General features: G+C 44.3%; 1 protein-coding gene across 6 annotated transcripts in view; it reads right to left on the bottom strand.

Moving 5' to 3' along the window:
* The window catches only part of IL1R1 (interleukin 1 receptor type 1), a 71235-nt gene extending 58059 nt beyond the window's left edge, over positions 1 to 13176 (bottom strand). For 2 of the 6 annotated variants that reach the window (XM_008699116.2, XM_040623640.1), the window contains exons 1-2: positions 12862 to 13174; positions 9740 to 9838 (exon numbers count right to left, since the gene is read on the bottom strand). The gene's annotated coding sequence lies outside the window, so the exon portion shown is untranslated. Of the gene's footprint in view, positions 1 to 9739; positions 9839 to 12861 lie in introns of all 6 variants that reach the window. The other 4 variants (XM_040623639.1, XM_040623641.1, XM_008699114.2 and 1 more) reach the window with 4 other exon arrangements.
* Between the last annotated feature and the right edge of the window lie 1313 nt (positions 13177 to 14489).

Here is a 14489-nt window from a genome sequence, read left to right as displayed (position 1 = left end):
ATTTATTTACTTACTCACTTATTTATATCCTCCAATGTGTCTAACCCCATGCAAAGCACTCAGTAAATACTTTTTGAAACCTTAAAGTCAGATTTAGACAAAGTGATCTCAACTGTAGGGAGAGTGATGTCTACTCCCCTCTTAGGCTGAGTCACGAGCCGCTCTTACAGACTTCCTTACAAATAAAATTCCCAAAATACACTGAAGAGCATTCGGATGCAATAAAATTAATACAGAAACATCGTTTGCAGAAGTGTGTTGACCATTTATTCCAAAATCTAGGTTACCTTTACATTTTATTTTTGTATTTTGAAAAGAAGAAAAAAAAGCAGTCGCTGTATTTACTTAACAGTCAGTGTGGCCCCAATTTGTTAAGTAAATACCATCCTAACGATCAAACTTCTTAATGGCCATACCTAATCTTTTCTTTTTTTTTTTCACTACTGAGGAATGAAATATTTCTTTTTTTATAATAATTTTTTATTATATTATGTTAGTCACCATACAGTACATTCCTAGTTTTTGAAGTAAAATTCCATGATTCATTATTCTTGATTAGTGTAGAAGTTCGGATTCATATTTCCAGAAATGACAACGAGCTTAAAGTTTATCCCTTCAAGAACAAGGTGTAATTGGATGGAATGCTAATATTAAATTTTATAGAGAGACGACTCTTGTTTATGACTTTACAAATTGTGGTTTACACTTTCAAAGTTGGGACGAATCACAGAAAATCGTCTACCCAGTCACCTTCACGAGTCATATGCCCCTGTTCTTTCTCTCTCTCTCTTTTTTTTTTTCCCAAGAAGCAATACACTCCAAAGAATCTCAAGGGAAACATACCTAATCTTTTTATAGTCAGAGTTTCACTGTTACTACTTTAGACAAGATCGTGTGGGTGGGGTGGGCTGGGGGGTGGGAAGGAGGAAGTTCTTAAATTTCTTCCTCCGGAGGACTGGGGAGGAACAAAGGAAGCCGTAGAAGTTAGAGAAAAGGAGATAAAAGAAAAGTCTGAACCATCTGAATGCAATACGCCCACTTGTCAATGCAAAACCGGCCTGTGTAACCTACATGGGCTCTTTCTCACCTCATCAAAACGGATGGTTGTAACGACCAAAACACACTTCTCTTCTGAACGATCCATGTTAGCTGAATAAGTAATACTAGGCAAGCCCCTACTTGCCCTTTGCTTCAACATTGGCGGTCAAAGCCTGCCGTGCTGGGTCCCCCACTGCCCCTGGGATGAAGCCATATCCCTCGGTTTCAGGTCCTAGAGCCACCTTGCTCTGCCCTGACTCTATCTCTTTGCAGACATTTGCCTCCTTGCCAGCTTCCCCAGGGGCTCCCTCTTTCCCTCCCTGGAGAATGTCACCCTTCCTCCTCCAGCTCAGGTGCTCCTCCCCACCCTTCCAGGTCCTCACCAAATACTGCGCACTCCTTCCAAAGGAGCCTTCTAGGGTTTCCCCACCCCTCCGACCAGGGGAAATGGGGGACTCTCTCCCACTCTCCCCAAACCCTTGGCTTCACCTCCCTGCCTCTGATGGCACTGGCAACCCCCAATTTCGTCTTACATGAGCTCTTCACTACCGATACTCAAATGCTTAAAGGTAGGTTCTTTCTCTGACTGATTATAGCTTGAACCGAGTAGACATTTACATCTTTGCCAAATAAATGTCAGTGGCTACATTTACACGACTAATGCCCACCATGCCTTAGCAAATTCGAACCACACAGACGGGACAGAGAGAGGCTTTGCTAACTTCTGGGGACAAGGTTTTCTGGAAAATGGACCTAAATTCCCCCAGCAGGGAAGATTTGGCAATCGCTCTGGACAGCCTTGTTCTAGCCGGCTTCTTGTTTACTCGGGTAATTTACTGAATTTATGGCTGTCTACTTCCCAGGTCAGTGGTTCTCAACCCACGTTATACCAGCTGCATGGCATAACCACCTGGTGACTTTTTTGTATCCCCAGACCAACCCCAGCAGCAAAACCCATTTTCTACAGGGCCCAGCAGACTGTGGCCAGGCAAAGAAGAGAGAGTTCGGCCTCAGGGACACACAACAGGTTTCCCTAAAACAATAATATATAATTTGGACATCAGTTCCAGACCTAAGGAAGCACCTGTCTCCACCACCCACCCACCCCCAGCATTTTTCACTGTCCCGTAAACGTAGTCTCTGTACACTCGTCACATTGTCTTACCAAGGTTCTTAACAATTTCAATGTGGAAAAAGAAGTTTAGAACTCTGATCTTGCAGTTAAATAAATCTCAGAATTTGAGGTTAATGATAAATACTCAAGCATGGTGAGTGATGTTGGGTGTAATTCCCCACATTATTACAATAGCAAAACTGTAATCTCCCTTTCTCCTTGTGAGTCAGCTCAGTAACCCATGGTGTTAATCTAGAGAAATGCTTAATCCTTGAGGGAAATGTATTCAAAAAAGGTATCATGGCAAGTTCACATGAGCTTTTTTAAATCAACGAAATCCAAGCACACGTTCTACCACCACTGATTATAATCATGTATTTTTCTTCTAGGAAAGAAATCCCATGTATCTTTGCCTTCCCAGCTACATTATACGTAGATGTGTATGTAGATCAATATAACTGAATAATGAATATGTATGTCAATACAACATTGCGTAAGTTGAAGGTGTACAAGGTGTTCATGCGATACATTCATATACTGCAAAATGATCACCGCCCGTAGCATGAGCTAACACCTCCGACCCAACACATAGTTACCACTTCTTTTTTGCCGTGAGAACATTTAAGATCCACTCTCCTAACAACTTTCAAGTATGTAATCCAGTATATTAGCCATAATCACCATGCTGTACCTCAGATCCCCAAAATTGTCAATCTCATAACCGGAAGTTATCCTTTGATCAAAATCTCTCCACTTCCCTCGAATTTCCCCTCCGCCCTGGGTAACACCGCTCTACTCTGTTGCTCTGAGTTCAACTTTTTTAGACTTCACGTACAAGTGACCTCATACAGTATTTGTCTTTCTCTGTCTGGCTTATTTTACTTTAGCCTCGTGCCCTAAAGCTTCATCTGTGCTGTTGTATGTGGCAGGATTTCCTTCTTTCTCGTGGCTGAATAATATCCCGTTGCATATTTATACCACATCTTCTTTATCCATTCACCTGTTGATGGAGACTTAGGTCACGTCCATACCCTCGCTATTGTGAATAAGGCTGCAATAAACACGGCAGTGAAGATATCTCCTCAAGATCCTGTTTCTCTTTCCGTTGAATATATACCCAGAAGTGGGACTGCTGGATCATTTGGTAGTTCTGCCTTTAATCTTTTTGAGGAACCTCTGTACTATTTTCAGTAGTAACTATACCACTTTACATTCCCTCCAATAGGGCACAAGGCTTCCCTTTTCTCTACAATCTTGCCAATACCTGTTATCAGTTGCCTTTTTGATATACAGATTTTTCTTTAATGGACAGATGATACTATTTGTAAAACCAGGTTTCTCCCACCTACTTCGGGCAGCATCTGTTGAATCATTCCAGAGAAATAGCTATCAAGTTAATTTGTACTTTACTATTATATATATATTTCATTTGTATTGATTTTAGTTTAAATATTATCCACTGATCATTTCAGAAGGTAGAAAATAAACCTAGCACATAATACCTTTTTAAAAAACCAGTTTACAGATAGCATGTGCCAGTTTGGATGATAAATTCCCATTGGAGGTAGAAGGAGGGAGCCTTAATCACATGCTTCCTGTGAACAAACTCTGAAAAATGTCAATACTCATAAAAATATGACTAAACTTCAACTACATCTAAAAAGAACGATTCCATAAACTCATGTTTCCCTTCTTCAAGTTCTCCTATTGGTTCAGCACAATGAAATACAAAGAAGTTTGGGAGTCCAACAGACAAGTGTTCATATCCTGATTCCATTAATCACCCACTACCATCTTGAGAAACCACTTGCTGTGTCTGGGTCTCTGTCTCCCTCGGTCCAAACCTGTGTAAGGAACACAGCTAACGTCTAAAGAGCACCCAACAATCATGAGGAGGAGACGGATCGGGGCGGGGCGGCAGGGTGCGACGTTGTTGGTACTTCCAGGACAGACGGGCTGCTAGTCAGCCTACAGCAAAGAGATCAAGAGGCCGGCAAATGAAGTTGCAGATAATAAAAGATCTATGAAAAGTTGTCCCAGGATTTCCAGTCAAGTGCTACCCTCTCACTAACTCCGGGAATAGAATTAGGGAAGCCACATCAGTTTTGGGGGGTGCACTCATGGCTTTGGAATGTGTTGGTTTTGTGGCCCATGTTGGCATAGGCTGTTGGCAAGCATGACTGAGCAGCTACAGTCATCCCAAGCAACGCTGCTGACTTCAGCCAAGAAGGGACCCATTGTCAAGAGGTTCGGCATCTTTAGAAACAAGACGGGACAATTTATAAGCACATTCACGTCCAATAATCCCCCTCAAACTATAAAAAGAGAAGGACTTCTACAAAAGACACAAACATGCCATCACTTAGTCCTAGAGCAATGTCATTCATTCATTCATTCGCTCATTCGTTCGTTCATCCATTCATTCCAGGAATGCCTGACGGCTTCAGACATCAAACTTGCTAAAATCCTTTCTGAAATTTTAGTCTTTAAAGCCAACCATGCCATTGTGATGGACTGACTGAACATAGATGTAAGAAAACCAAAAGCCTAAACATCTAGGAATCCTAAAATATTTATTTCAATCACAATTAGCACAGACACATTTCAAGTTTTACAAATATGTTTCTGACTTTTTTTTTTCCTGAATATTCCTTTTGCTGTCTTTCTTACCCATCGTTCTCACTTAACAATCCCCTACCCCACGTTGCCTCCGATTGGACAATTCTATCTGGGTTGAGTGCCTAGAACTCACCTGAGGAGTTCTTCTTCTCAGAAGCAAACCCTGCCCTCTTTTCTCTGGACCAGGAGGAGAAGCTTCCTGAGCTTGAGTTAAGAAACTGACCTCATAGCCTTCCTGCTTCCTGCCTCCATGTTCCTATGTCAACAGAAACCTGCATCCATCACTTCACTCCTCTTCAGGGCCAACTGTTCCTGGAGCCTTCATCCCAGATGCCACACACACACACACACACACACACACACACACACACTAATCCCCACTCTGCTCTGGCTACAAATGACCAGTTGTGCCATGGAGATTTACCTGAACGCCCATTCAATCATCAATCTCTGTCTTGGTCCCCTGTGTTTCTTCACAAGATGGAAGCACTTCTTGGCTTCAAGCCTTACCATCAGGCCTTTCCTGAGGCTGTGGTCCATCCACACCCCTTCTGCAGGGCCCTGCCAGCACTGCAGACCTATCAGCTAAACAGCCCCATACGAATGGAACCAGAGGGACCAGAGTGAAAGAGGATACATACTAGAGAAAAACCCTCTTCCCAGGGCCTTCCCCAGGGAATAAAACTTAGGAATTTGCTCTATTCTGTCCCACAGAAAGCCAGGGCATTAATGCTGAGGGGATAATCTCACTCTGCCCCTTACCCACTCAGTGGTCTTGAGGAAAGCTCTTGATTCTTCACCTCTAAAGTTAGAATAGTAACCCTACCTGTACCTCCAGGGAAGGATATAGGAGAAGCTCCAGTCCCCGGAGGGCTCCCCAGCGCTAAGCAGACCTTCAGGGCACGCGAACGGCCCACACTGCAAGGCCAGAGTTCTCATCTAGAACCCAGAAGTGGCAGGGCTTTTTTGCTGTTTCTTTCCTGCCTTCCTTGTGGTGGTTGACATTTGTTTCGGTCTTGAAACTAAACCATAAGCTGCTGTTCATTTTCTAAATCTTTCTATTTTCTCTCCCACCTCCTCTTCCTCTTCTTCTCAGGGGCACCGTGCATAGGGCTTAGCCCAAACTGGACGCGTAATAACGATTTGTCCAAACGATCAGTTAATTTAGTAAGGTGTGAGATAACAAACGAGAAAGGCTTTTGTAAGCTGAATTTTATCTCTGGGAGAGGTAAGATGTGTTTTTTGTGAAATGTCTCAATGGCCATGTTTAGACTGAGCTTTTGTCACTTGTCACACACACAAGAATTCAGGGCTGGACAAGAAAATGAGGTACCCTGGGTGCCAGCCAGCCCTCTACCAGATGTCACCCATGTCACTATCTCTTGTGGCAAATACAATGACTTCTCCCCATGACGTCCATCATCCAGGTGAGCATTTACCGTCTATGTGGGTAAGACTTTAAAGACTCTGACATCCTCTTTCCAGCCCATGACTAACTACCTGAAATCCAGAATAAAATCCAATGTCTTGACAGTGGCTCCAAATGCCCATGGTGGTCTGCTCCCTGCCCTGTCTCCAAGCTCACCGCCAACCCCCCTCCCACACACTTGGCCAGCCCTGTACGTATCTTCTGCTCCTCCAACAGGGCTCTGCACCACTGTTCCCTCCGTCCTCCACCTGTGTGCCTCAGAACCCACCCTCCTCCTCCACCAGGACTCCCGCCACCAGGCGAAGACAGATCTCGCTCGTCATCACCAGCTTAGCACCAGCCTGTCTTGCTCCTGGTGTTAATCGCTATGGATGTAATACACGCTACAGCCCAGCTGCTTTGTGCGGCCTTTGCAGGCAGCAGCCAGATCACCCTCACCCACTATGGCATCCCATGGCTAGACCCCCAGCAAGGCCTCAAAACACAATTACTGAGCGAACCAAAAGTTATGATCACAAGCGGTTTTTTAAACAATCTCCATACCGCTACGCACCTATGAGAATGGCCAAAATTCAGAACACCGACAACACCAAATGCTGGCGAGGATGTGGAGCACCAGGAACTCATTCATCGCTGGCGGGAATGCAACATGGCACAGCCACTTTGGAAGACAGTTAGTTTCTTACACAACCAAAAACAGACTTACCACACAATCCGGAAACTGTGCCCCTTGGCATTTACATAAAAGAGTTGAAAATTTACATCCACACAAGGACCCGAACATCGTTATTTATGGGACCTTTCTTCACAATTGCCCAAACTTGGAAGCAGCCAACATACTGTTAAGTGGATGCACGGATAAATAACTGGGGCACATCCAGACAGTGGAATATTCTTTAGCGCTTAAAAGAAATGAACCATCAAGCCATGAAAAGACATGGAGGAAACTTAAATGCATACTACTGAATAAAAGAAGCTGTCTGAAAAGGCCATACACCGCTTGATTCCAAGTATATGGCATTCTGGATAAGGCAAAACGAGGAAGACAGTAAAAAGACCAGCAGTTGTCAGGGCTTGTCCGCTGGAGTGGGGAGAACGAACAGATAGAGCACAGAGGACATTTAGGGCAGTAAAACGCTCTATGATACCATAATGATGTATGTACGTCATTATATGCTTGTCTAAGCCCGTGAAAGGCACAACCCTGAGAGAGAAGCCTACTATCAACCATGGACTTTAGTGATAATGATGCCTCGGTGTTGGTTCATCCGTTGTAACTAATGAGCTGCTCTGGGGTGGGGGAGCATATTGATAATGGGGGAGTGAACATAGAGGGAAATTTCTATACCTTCCCCTCAATTCCACGGTGAACCTAAAACTGCTATCAAAAAATAAAGTCTAAATAAAGACACCTCCACCATGAAATGAGATATGAAAATTTTAAAAACACACTGAGTTAACCTCGTCCCCCGAAGGACCTCAAGAGTTGAATAAAAACCAGTTGGCTAGCATACTATGTTGACAAGTGCATGGGGAAACATGCTCTCAAACATTCCCAGAAGTATTATTTAGTATAACCGGGTAGGAGATGGATGGGCAGTTTTGAAATACATATCAAAATCACAAATGCCCAAGTCTTTGACTCGCAATTCCACTTCTAGGAATTTAGCCAATCAACCCGTTTGTTTGCACTCCTGCAAAATGACACAGGCGAGGCTGTTACTCATTGCAACACTGGCTGTAATAGCGAAAGATTGCAAACAACTTACGAGTCCACTGAAAGGTTAAAAATGCACCTCGTTAGACGCAGATATGGAACAGGGCGCGGAAGATCACACGCACGCACCTTTAGTGTGTGTGATGGCTAATTTCATGTGTCGATTTGACTGAGCCCACGTAGCTGGTGTGTGTCTGCGAAGGGGTTTCTGGAAGAGACAGGCCTTTGAACTGCATTAAGCAGATGGCTTTCCCCAGTGCAGGTGGGCATCCCCCAATTCCTTGAGGGTTGAAATAGAACAAAGAGGCAGAGAAAGGTTGAACTGACGCCGCAGGACTACTTGAGCTCAGACATCTATTTTCTCTACGTGCTTCTGGTTCTCATGCCTTCAGACCTGGACTAGAGTCTACACGTTTGGCCCTACAGCTCTCGGGCCTTGGAACTGTGCCACCTGCTCTCCTGGGTCCAAGCTTGCAGACAACAGATAATGGAACTTCTCAGCCTCCAAACGAGACAATACTTTATAATCTCTTTTCTCTCTCTCTTTATCTCTCTCTCTCTCTCTCAAAATATCCCAATGATATGCCTGATTTTACATATAAAACCAATAGGATATTGATGTATCTATCTCTCGTTGGTCCTGTTTCTCTGGAGAACCCTAATACAGTGTGGAAATATGGAAAAAATTATTAACGGTTACTTAGCTACTTGTTGGTGAGAGAGAAGGAAAGAGGTGTCTGAGAAAAAAGGAGAGGAAGAACTTCACTGAATAGTCTTTTAAATTGTGTGTGATCTATTCAAATGTACACAAACTATATGTTTTTTGTTGAAAAAAAAAATTTTTAAGTAGGCTCCATGGCCAGTGTGGAGCCCAACATGGGCCTCGAACTCACCACCCTGAGATCAAGACCTGAGCTGCGATCAAGAGTCGGATGCTTAACCAATTGAGCCACCCAGGCGCCCCTTGTTAAAAAATATTTTAAAATTCCAAAATCTTACTGAAAAGTTTAATAGCAAATTGTGTAAAATGCTATTTTAAATTATATTCTTATACCCATCTTCTAACTGGAACAACTAATCGAAGAGAAGATAGGTAAGTTTCCTGGGAGAAAAGAGAACCAGCCCCCTCTCCCAAGCTAGAACTTGCCTTACTCTGTCCCATCCTCCCTGGAGATGTTCTTTGGACATTCTTGGTACAGAATTGGGGGCTCGATGGTTAAAATATATAAGGATGGTCCCCAAATATTAAACACTTAACGTGTCTAGGATGAGATGATAAATTGGATAATCCTGCCAGGGAATGTTGGCCTGAAAATCAGGTACCATTTCACAATGGCTTACACAGATTCAGAGAAACAAAGGCAGAGCACCCCACCTCCCCCAATCCCCAAGTGAGGGGATGCATTGGTTGAGTTTCTAGGCCCAGTACCTCCAAATGTAGAACTGGACTTAGCACTTTTGGATGAAGAACCAAGCGCATCAGCACTCAGCTGTGCGGACCAGTGCAGCACATAGGCTAGGAAGTTGAACAGACTTGGTATAGATTGATGGGCATCTCTCATCACTAGCTCATCACCTCTGGGCCACTTACTGAGCCGCTCAGAGTCTCAGTGGGTTTGGTCCTTGAGCCGGTGTAATGATACCAATCTTGCAAGGTTGTGAACAGATGAGACATAATGAGGTAAGAACCCAGATCAGTGTTCCTTAGTGGGAACTCAATAAATGGTGACTATATACCCGAGTGAACAGTACAAACATCATCAATGGTCCCAAACCTATGTGCCATTGTCTCTAGAGTTCAGTCAACCCTACCCTCACCAACCTGTGCACTCTAAGTAAGACTGCGTCGTGACTCCCAGCTGTGCACTGACTGCCGCTGTGACTTCGGGAAAATCACTTCTCTGTACGTCAGCTTCTTACTCTGCAAAATAAGACCATAACAATGGCTACGTCATACCCGAGGCACTTCGAAGCGGATCTCGCATATAGTCAAGTGCTCGATTAAGTATTAGCCATCACTGTTATTTATTCGGTACCAAGTTCAAGCCATTGCTAAGCATCAGTTTGGTTCTGATTCTAACAGCCTAGCACTGAACTGGGGGTCAGAATGAAACCCTGTACCCCCCTGTAAAGCATTTCATACTCACACCAAGTTCATGAGACTTGCACTTACAAGTCTGTGATCTCCATTTTCCTGGTTCTACCTTTGGTTTGTATTCAATAAAAACAGAAATCAACCCAAACAAAATTAAACAAAATCATCAATCTGCCCCAGAAAATCTCCATTTTCAAAATCTTCCGTGATTCCTTCTTAAGATATTCCTTTCCCTGCAGAGTTAGGTAACAATGTTCCTAGCTCCCTTCTGTGGACTCAGTCAGGAGACATTCATTGAGCCCCCGCTCAGTATCAGATCCCAGACCAGGCCCTAGAGAGAGAAATACACATGAAACAAGTCCCGCCTTTGAGAAGGGGAACTGAGCAAAGCAAGTGGTCAACAACAATGCAATATAAGAAGAAGCATGCGGTCCTGCATGCAAATGAGATTAGTAAGCAACAGAATAGAAACCGTCTTCAATCTCCAGTATCTCCATGTGCCCCTAGAACACACTGAATGCTAGTGCTGACTCCAAGAACCAAGAAATATGTTGCAACACACACACACACACACACACACACACACACACTTTCCAAGTCTAGAATTAGAACACATTGCCAAAATCTCAGCATGTAACTCTCCAAACATAAATACTTTATAAGGTGAGAATATAAACTTCATAATGACAGCAATCGTAACTGTACCGTTTCATATTTTTCACTGTTTTTCTATTCAAAGAAATTTTCTCTGTCTCATCTCTGCTCCCAGTACAGTCATGTGGTGGGATGAAAAGTCAGTCCTTATCTTTGCATTTTATAGACAAAAAGGAAATAAAAATCATAAAGACTGAGTTTTGCCCGGCGTTGTTCAAATGGTAGAAAGAGCAAAAGCCTATTCCCCACGCTCTCCGCAGGCCTGGTGAGAGACATCAAATGAGGTCAAAGTCCCCAGAAATTAGGTTGGCATAAGTTACTGTAAGAAATGATTGCTTTGATATGAGTAACCAAAAAAGACAAGAAACTGAACCCAAAGGGGCAGAATAGGAAGTAGAAAGGTTTTACAAAGTGTTCCCTTAAAGCAAATCAAGACAACAAAATAATCTTTGCCAGTTATCAGATTAGCACATTTATTAAAAAAAAAAACAAAAAACAAAAAACAAAAACCCGATGTTGGTGAAAGTGTGGTAAGATGGTATTCATACAGTGCTGGAGGGAGTGTAAATTAATAGCACTTTCCTAGATTAAATTTAGTGGCAGGGATCGAGAGCTTCAAAAATGCTATGCCGTTTGACCCTACGGTTTTTCCTCTGGGAATATAGTCCAAGGAAATAATCGAGAAGAGGCGCAAAGGTTTCATTATAAGTATGTTAGTTTTGTAATGTTGATAATAGAAAACATCTACCAACATGACTTAATAAATTCTCTGTATAATGTGATCAAATATCTTCTGTAGAAAGAAATTAGCACTGATCCCACAGTGATAGATTTTTATCTTTCATCTTATTTACTGATCTATATGTCCTTTATTTTGTTTCTGACAATGAGGATGTGCTAGTCCTGTTAGTTTTGCAAGGGATATTTTAGAAGTGAATTTCAGCCGTTCCTCGACCATGCCCAGCAAGGTTTTCTCCTAAGTGAGTAAGCAGGCGTGTGCCCAGAAGGTGTTGTGGGTTAGAAGATTAGCAACCCCGTGCTGACTTGAGAAAGGCCATAAGCATCTCTCTTCATTCATCACCAGAATTAGGAAGATTAAATTCATCTCAAGAAGTGCTCCCTGCTCCTTGTGGGCAGCATTATCTCCTTCCCTTCCCCAACAGATCCACACGCTTCCAGGGAGCATAAACCCTCCCTTGGCCTCTAGCACGCGCGGTGGTCTCCAGCTGCCCGTGGGCAGGTAACAGGATTCACAAACCGGCTGCACCATCTGAGACATCCTTCCCGAACCCAGCTCCCCATGCCCTCCTCACTACAGCACCAACCAGCATTTTGCATAAAAGTCAGGAGTTGTCAATTGAATTGAACCGAATTGAACAGTAAACCTCATTTTGCTCTCCTTTTTGTGTTCTCACTTCCTATCTTTAATCTTCCAGATTCTGTCCCATTTTCTGATTCTTTCCCACAGCAATGCTACTGACAGGATTATGGAAGTCAAGCATGTCCAATAGAGAAATACCGGACAATGTTTATCATCTCCTCTGAGAGTTTTCCTTACAGCTCTGGGTGTAACATTTGTCAAGCCTCGGGGGGGAAAAAAATGCTTGTGCTTCTAAGATGACATTTTAAGCTGTACTGGAGGAAGCACATATAAGCCTTGCTAGGACAACACATTCTAACTTTGAATGCAACCCATGGGTGTCTGTTAATAGAAATGCAATGCCTTCAGCCAAACATCGGGCCAGATTGTGCCCCTCTCAAACCGGCAAAGCTTAATGGGAAGTGCTCAAATCAGTCTGAATTCTAACATCAGCAACAATGTTTTTAAGAGATTCTCATTCATAATACCCTTCACTTAGACCGCACAATTTACCAAAAGTCATGCAACTATTTGTGGCTTATAAGTAGGATATTCCCATATCATTCCTAGTTAATACTCCATAGAGTAAAACATACATTATCACAGGCGATTTTTTAATATGACTCACAGACACATCTTGAGGTGAAATATGCCTACAGAGCCACAGAAGTCCAAGAAATCCTTAAAATCTTGTTTTCAACAAACAGCGTAACATGCTCAGTTTTCTCGAAGTCCATTCATGGCTGCTAAATCTTTCATCCGTGGAGAAGTAAGCAACGAGAAAACGAGGGGGAAATACGGGAACAAAAACCAGAAGGGCAATTAATCATCTTACCATCTCCTTTCTTCATCGTGGGGACATTCGGGGATGGCTGGTCTTGCAGAAGGCGGTGACTCTGAGGGTAAGCCCACAGCGTTTCTTCCCCCAAATAAGTCAGCTGACTCGACGTTGGTTCTTAAAAACAAAAGTGCATTCTGAAGTCAGTCCTGGAGAGACTTGCTAATTCCTCTTTTCTTTTTCCAAAGAGCTTTGGGTCTGGTCCGTGCAGCACGAGAGTGTCCCTCACATCTTGTCAGCCCACCCAGTTTTACGGAGGCTGAAAGAAAGGAGACTCTGAGTGACGTCTGTGTCAGACCTATGGGGGCTTTAATCCTCAGCCGTGACACATGTGGGGAGCTATGAACAGGAAACTCAAAGCTGGGCAGACAGCCAGAATCATTCCGAAAACGTGCCAAACCCTTACGAAATACCAACACGCTTTACCGCACACTCGCATCGTATGCTTCACAAGCCTGTGTCTCTATCCCCATGTGACTTTGTGTTAGACCCAGGCAAGGCTTGCCAGCATGTCCAGCCTGGCAGGGGTCCCACTGTCCGATGGGTCAAGGCCAGGACTGGGGACTCCCACCCTCTCCCTCGGCTGCCAACCTCCCGATCCTTCTTGTAACGATAGCCACAGACAAGAGCCTGGAGGACCTTTCAGTTCCTTTTCCCTTGCAGCCCCCGGGCCCCTTTGTGATGTGCCCATTCGCCTGCCACAGGCCCTGGGACACTGCCAGGGTCTCTTGTCAGTGTCCTGGAGGTGGGAGACCCACTGATTACCCCTGGGCTCGGGCTAATGATCAGTGGCAGGCAGGAGGGGCGGGGAGGGCTGTAGCCAGAGCCTCTGGAGAGAGCGAGCCAGAGATGGTACTGTCCCGCTCTGCTTCTTTACTCGCTCTCTGTGGGCCCCTCCTATGCCCCGAATTCAGATTCATGTTCTCCACACAACACGGGGTGTCCAGCTTTTCACAGTGCTGCTCGAACATCTGCAGCAGGACCAAACCTCCCTTCTTGGCCTTCAGGTTCCTCCACGAGCTGGCCTCAACATGCCTTTCTGCCTTGTTCCCACTGCCCTTCCCAGGATCCCCTTGGGCTGTGCCCCTCTGGAGGGCCACCCACGGACTCCAGAAGATGCTGCTCCAACTCACGTCTGCACATGCTCTGTGCTACCAGCCTCCTCACGTCTGCACATGCTCTGTGCTACCAGCCTCCCGCTACCTCTCCTGTCCTCGCGCATGTGACAGCGCCCCCACGAGCATCCCCCTCCTCGCGGCCCCACTCCCCATACTTCTGATCGTGACCACCATTACTGCAGCCTACGCCCCTTACTGCATCCCGGGGTGACTCTTCCCGCTCCGCACCTGCGTCGTGCCTCGGTGATAACAACAGACAGAAGAGTGGCCGCTTATTAGGTGTCAGACATTTTTCTAGCACATTTAAATTTTTTAGACCCATTTTATTTTATTTTTTTATAATTTTTTATTTTTATTTATTTATTTTCTGATGTAAAGTTCGATGATTCATTAGTTGCGTATAACACCCAGTGCACTGTGCAATACGTGCCCTCCTTACTACCCATCACCAGCCTATCCCATCTTAGGAAACGTGTAGAAAAAGTCAACACCTTCCTCCAGATCCCT

Source organism: Ursus maritimus, unplaced genomic scaffold (genome assembly GCF_017311325.1).
Source record: "Ursus maritimus isolate PB19 unplaced genomic scaffold, ASM1731132v1 scaffold_6, whole genome shotgun sequence".
In the NCBI taxonomy this organism is placed as follows: Eukaryota; Metazoa; Chordata; class Mammalia; order Carnivora; family Ursidae; genus Ursus; species Ursus maritimus.
This window is presented reverse-complemented; position numbering and strand designations above follow the sequence as displayed.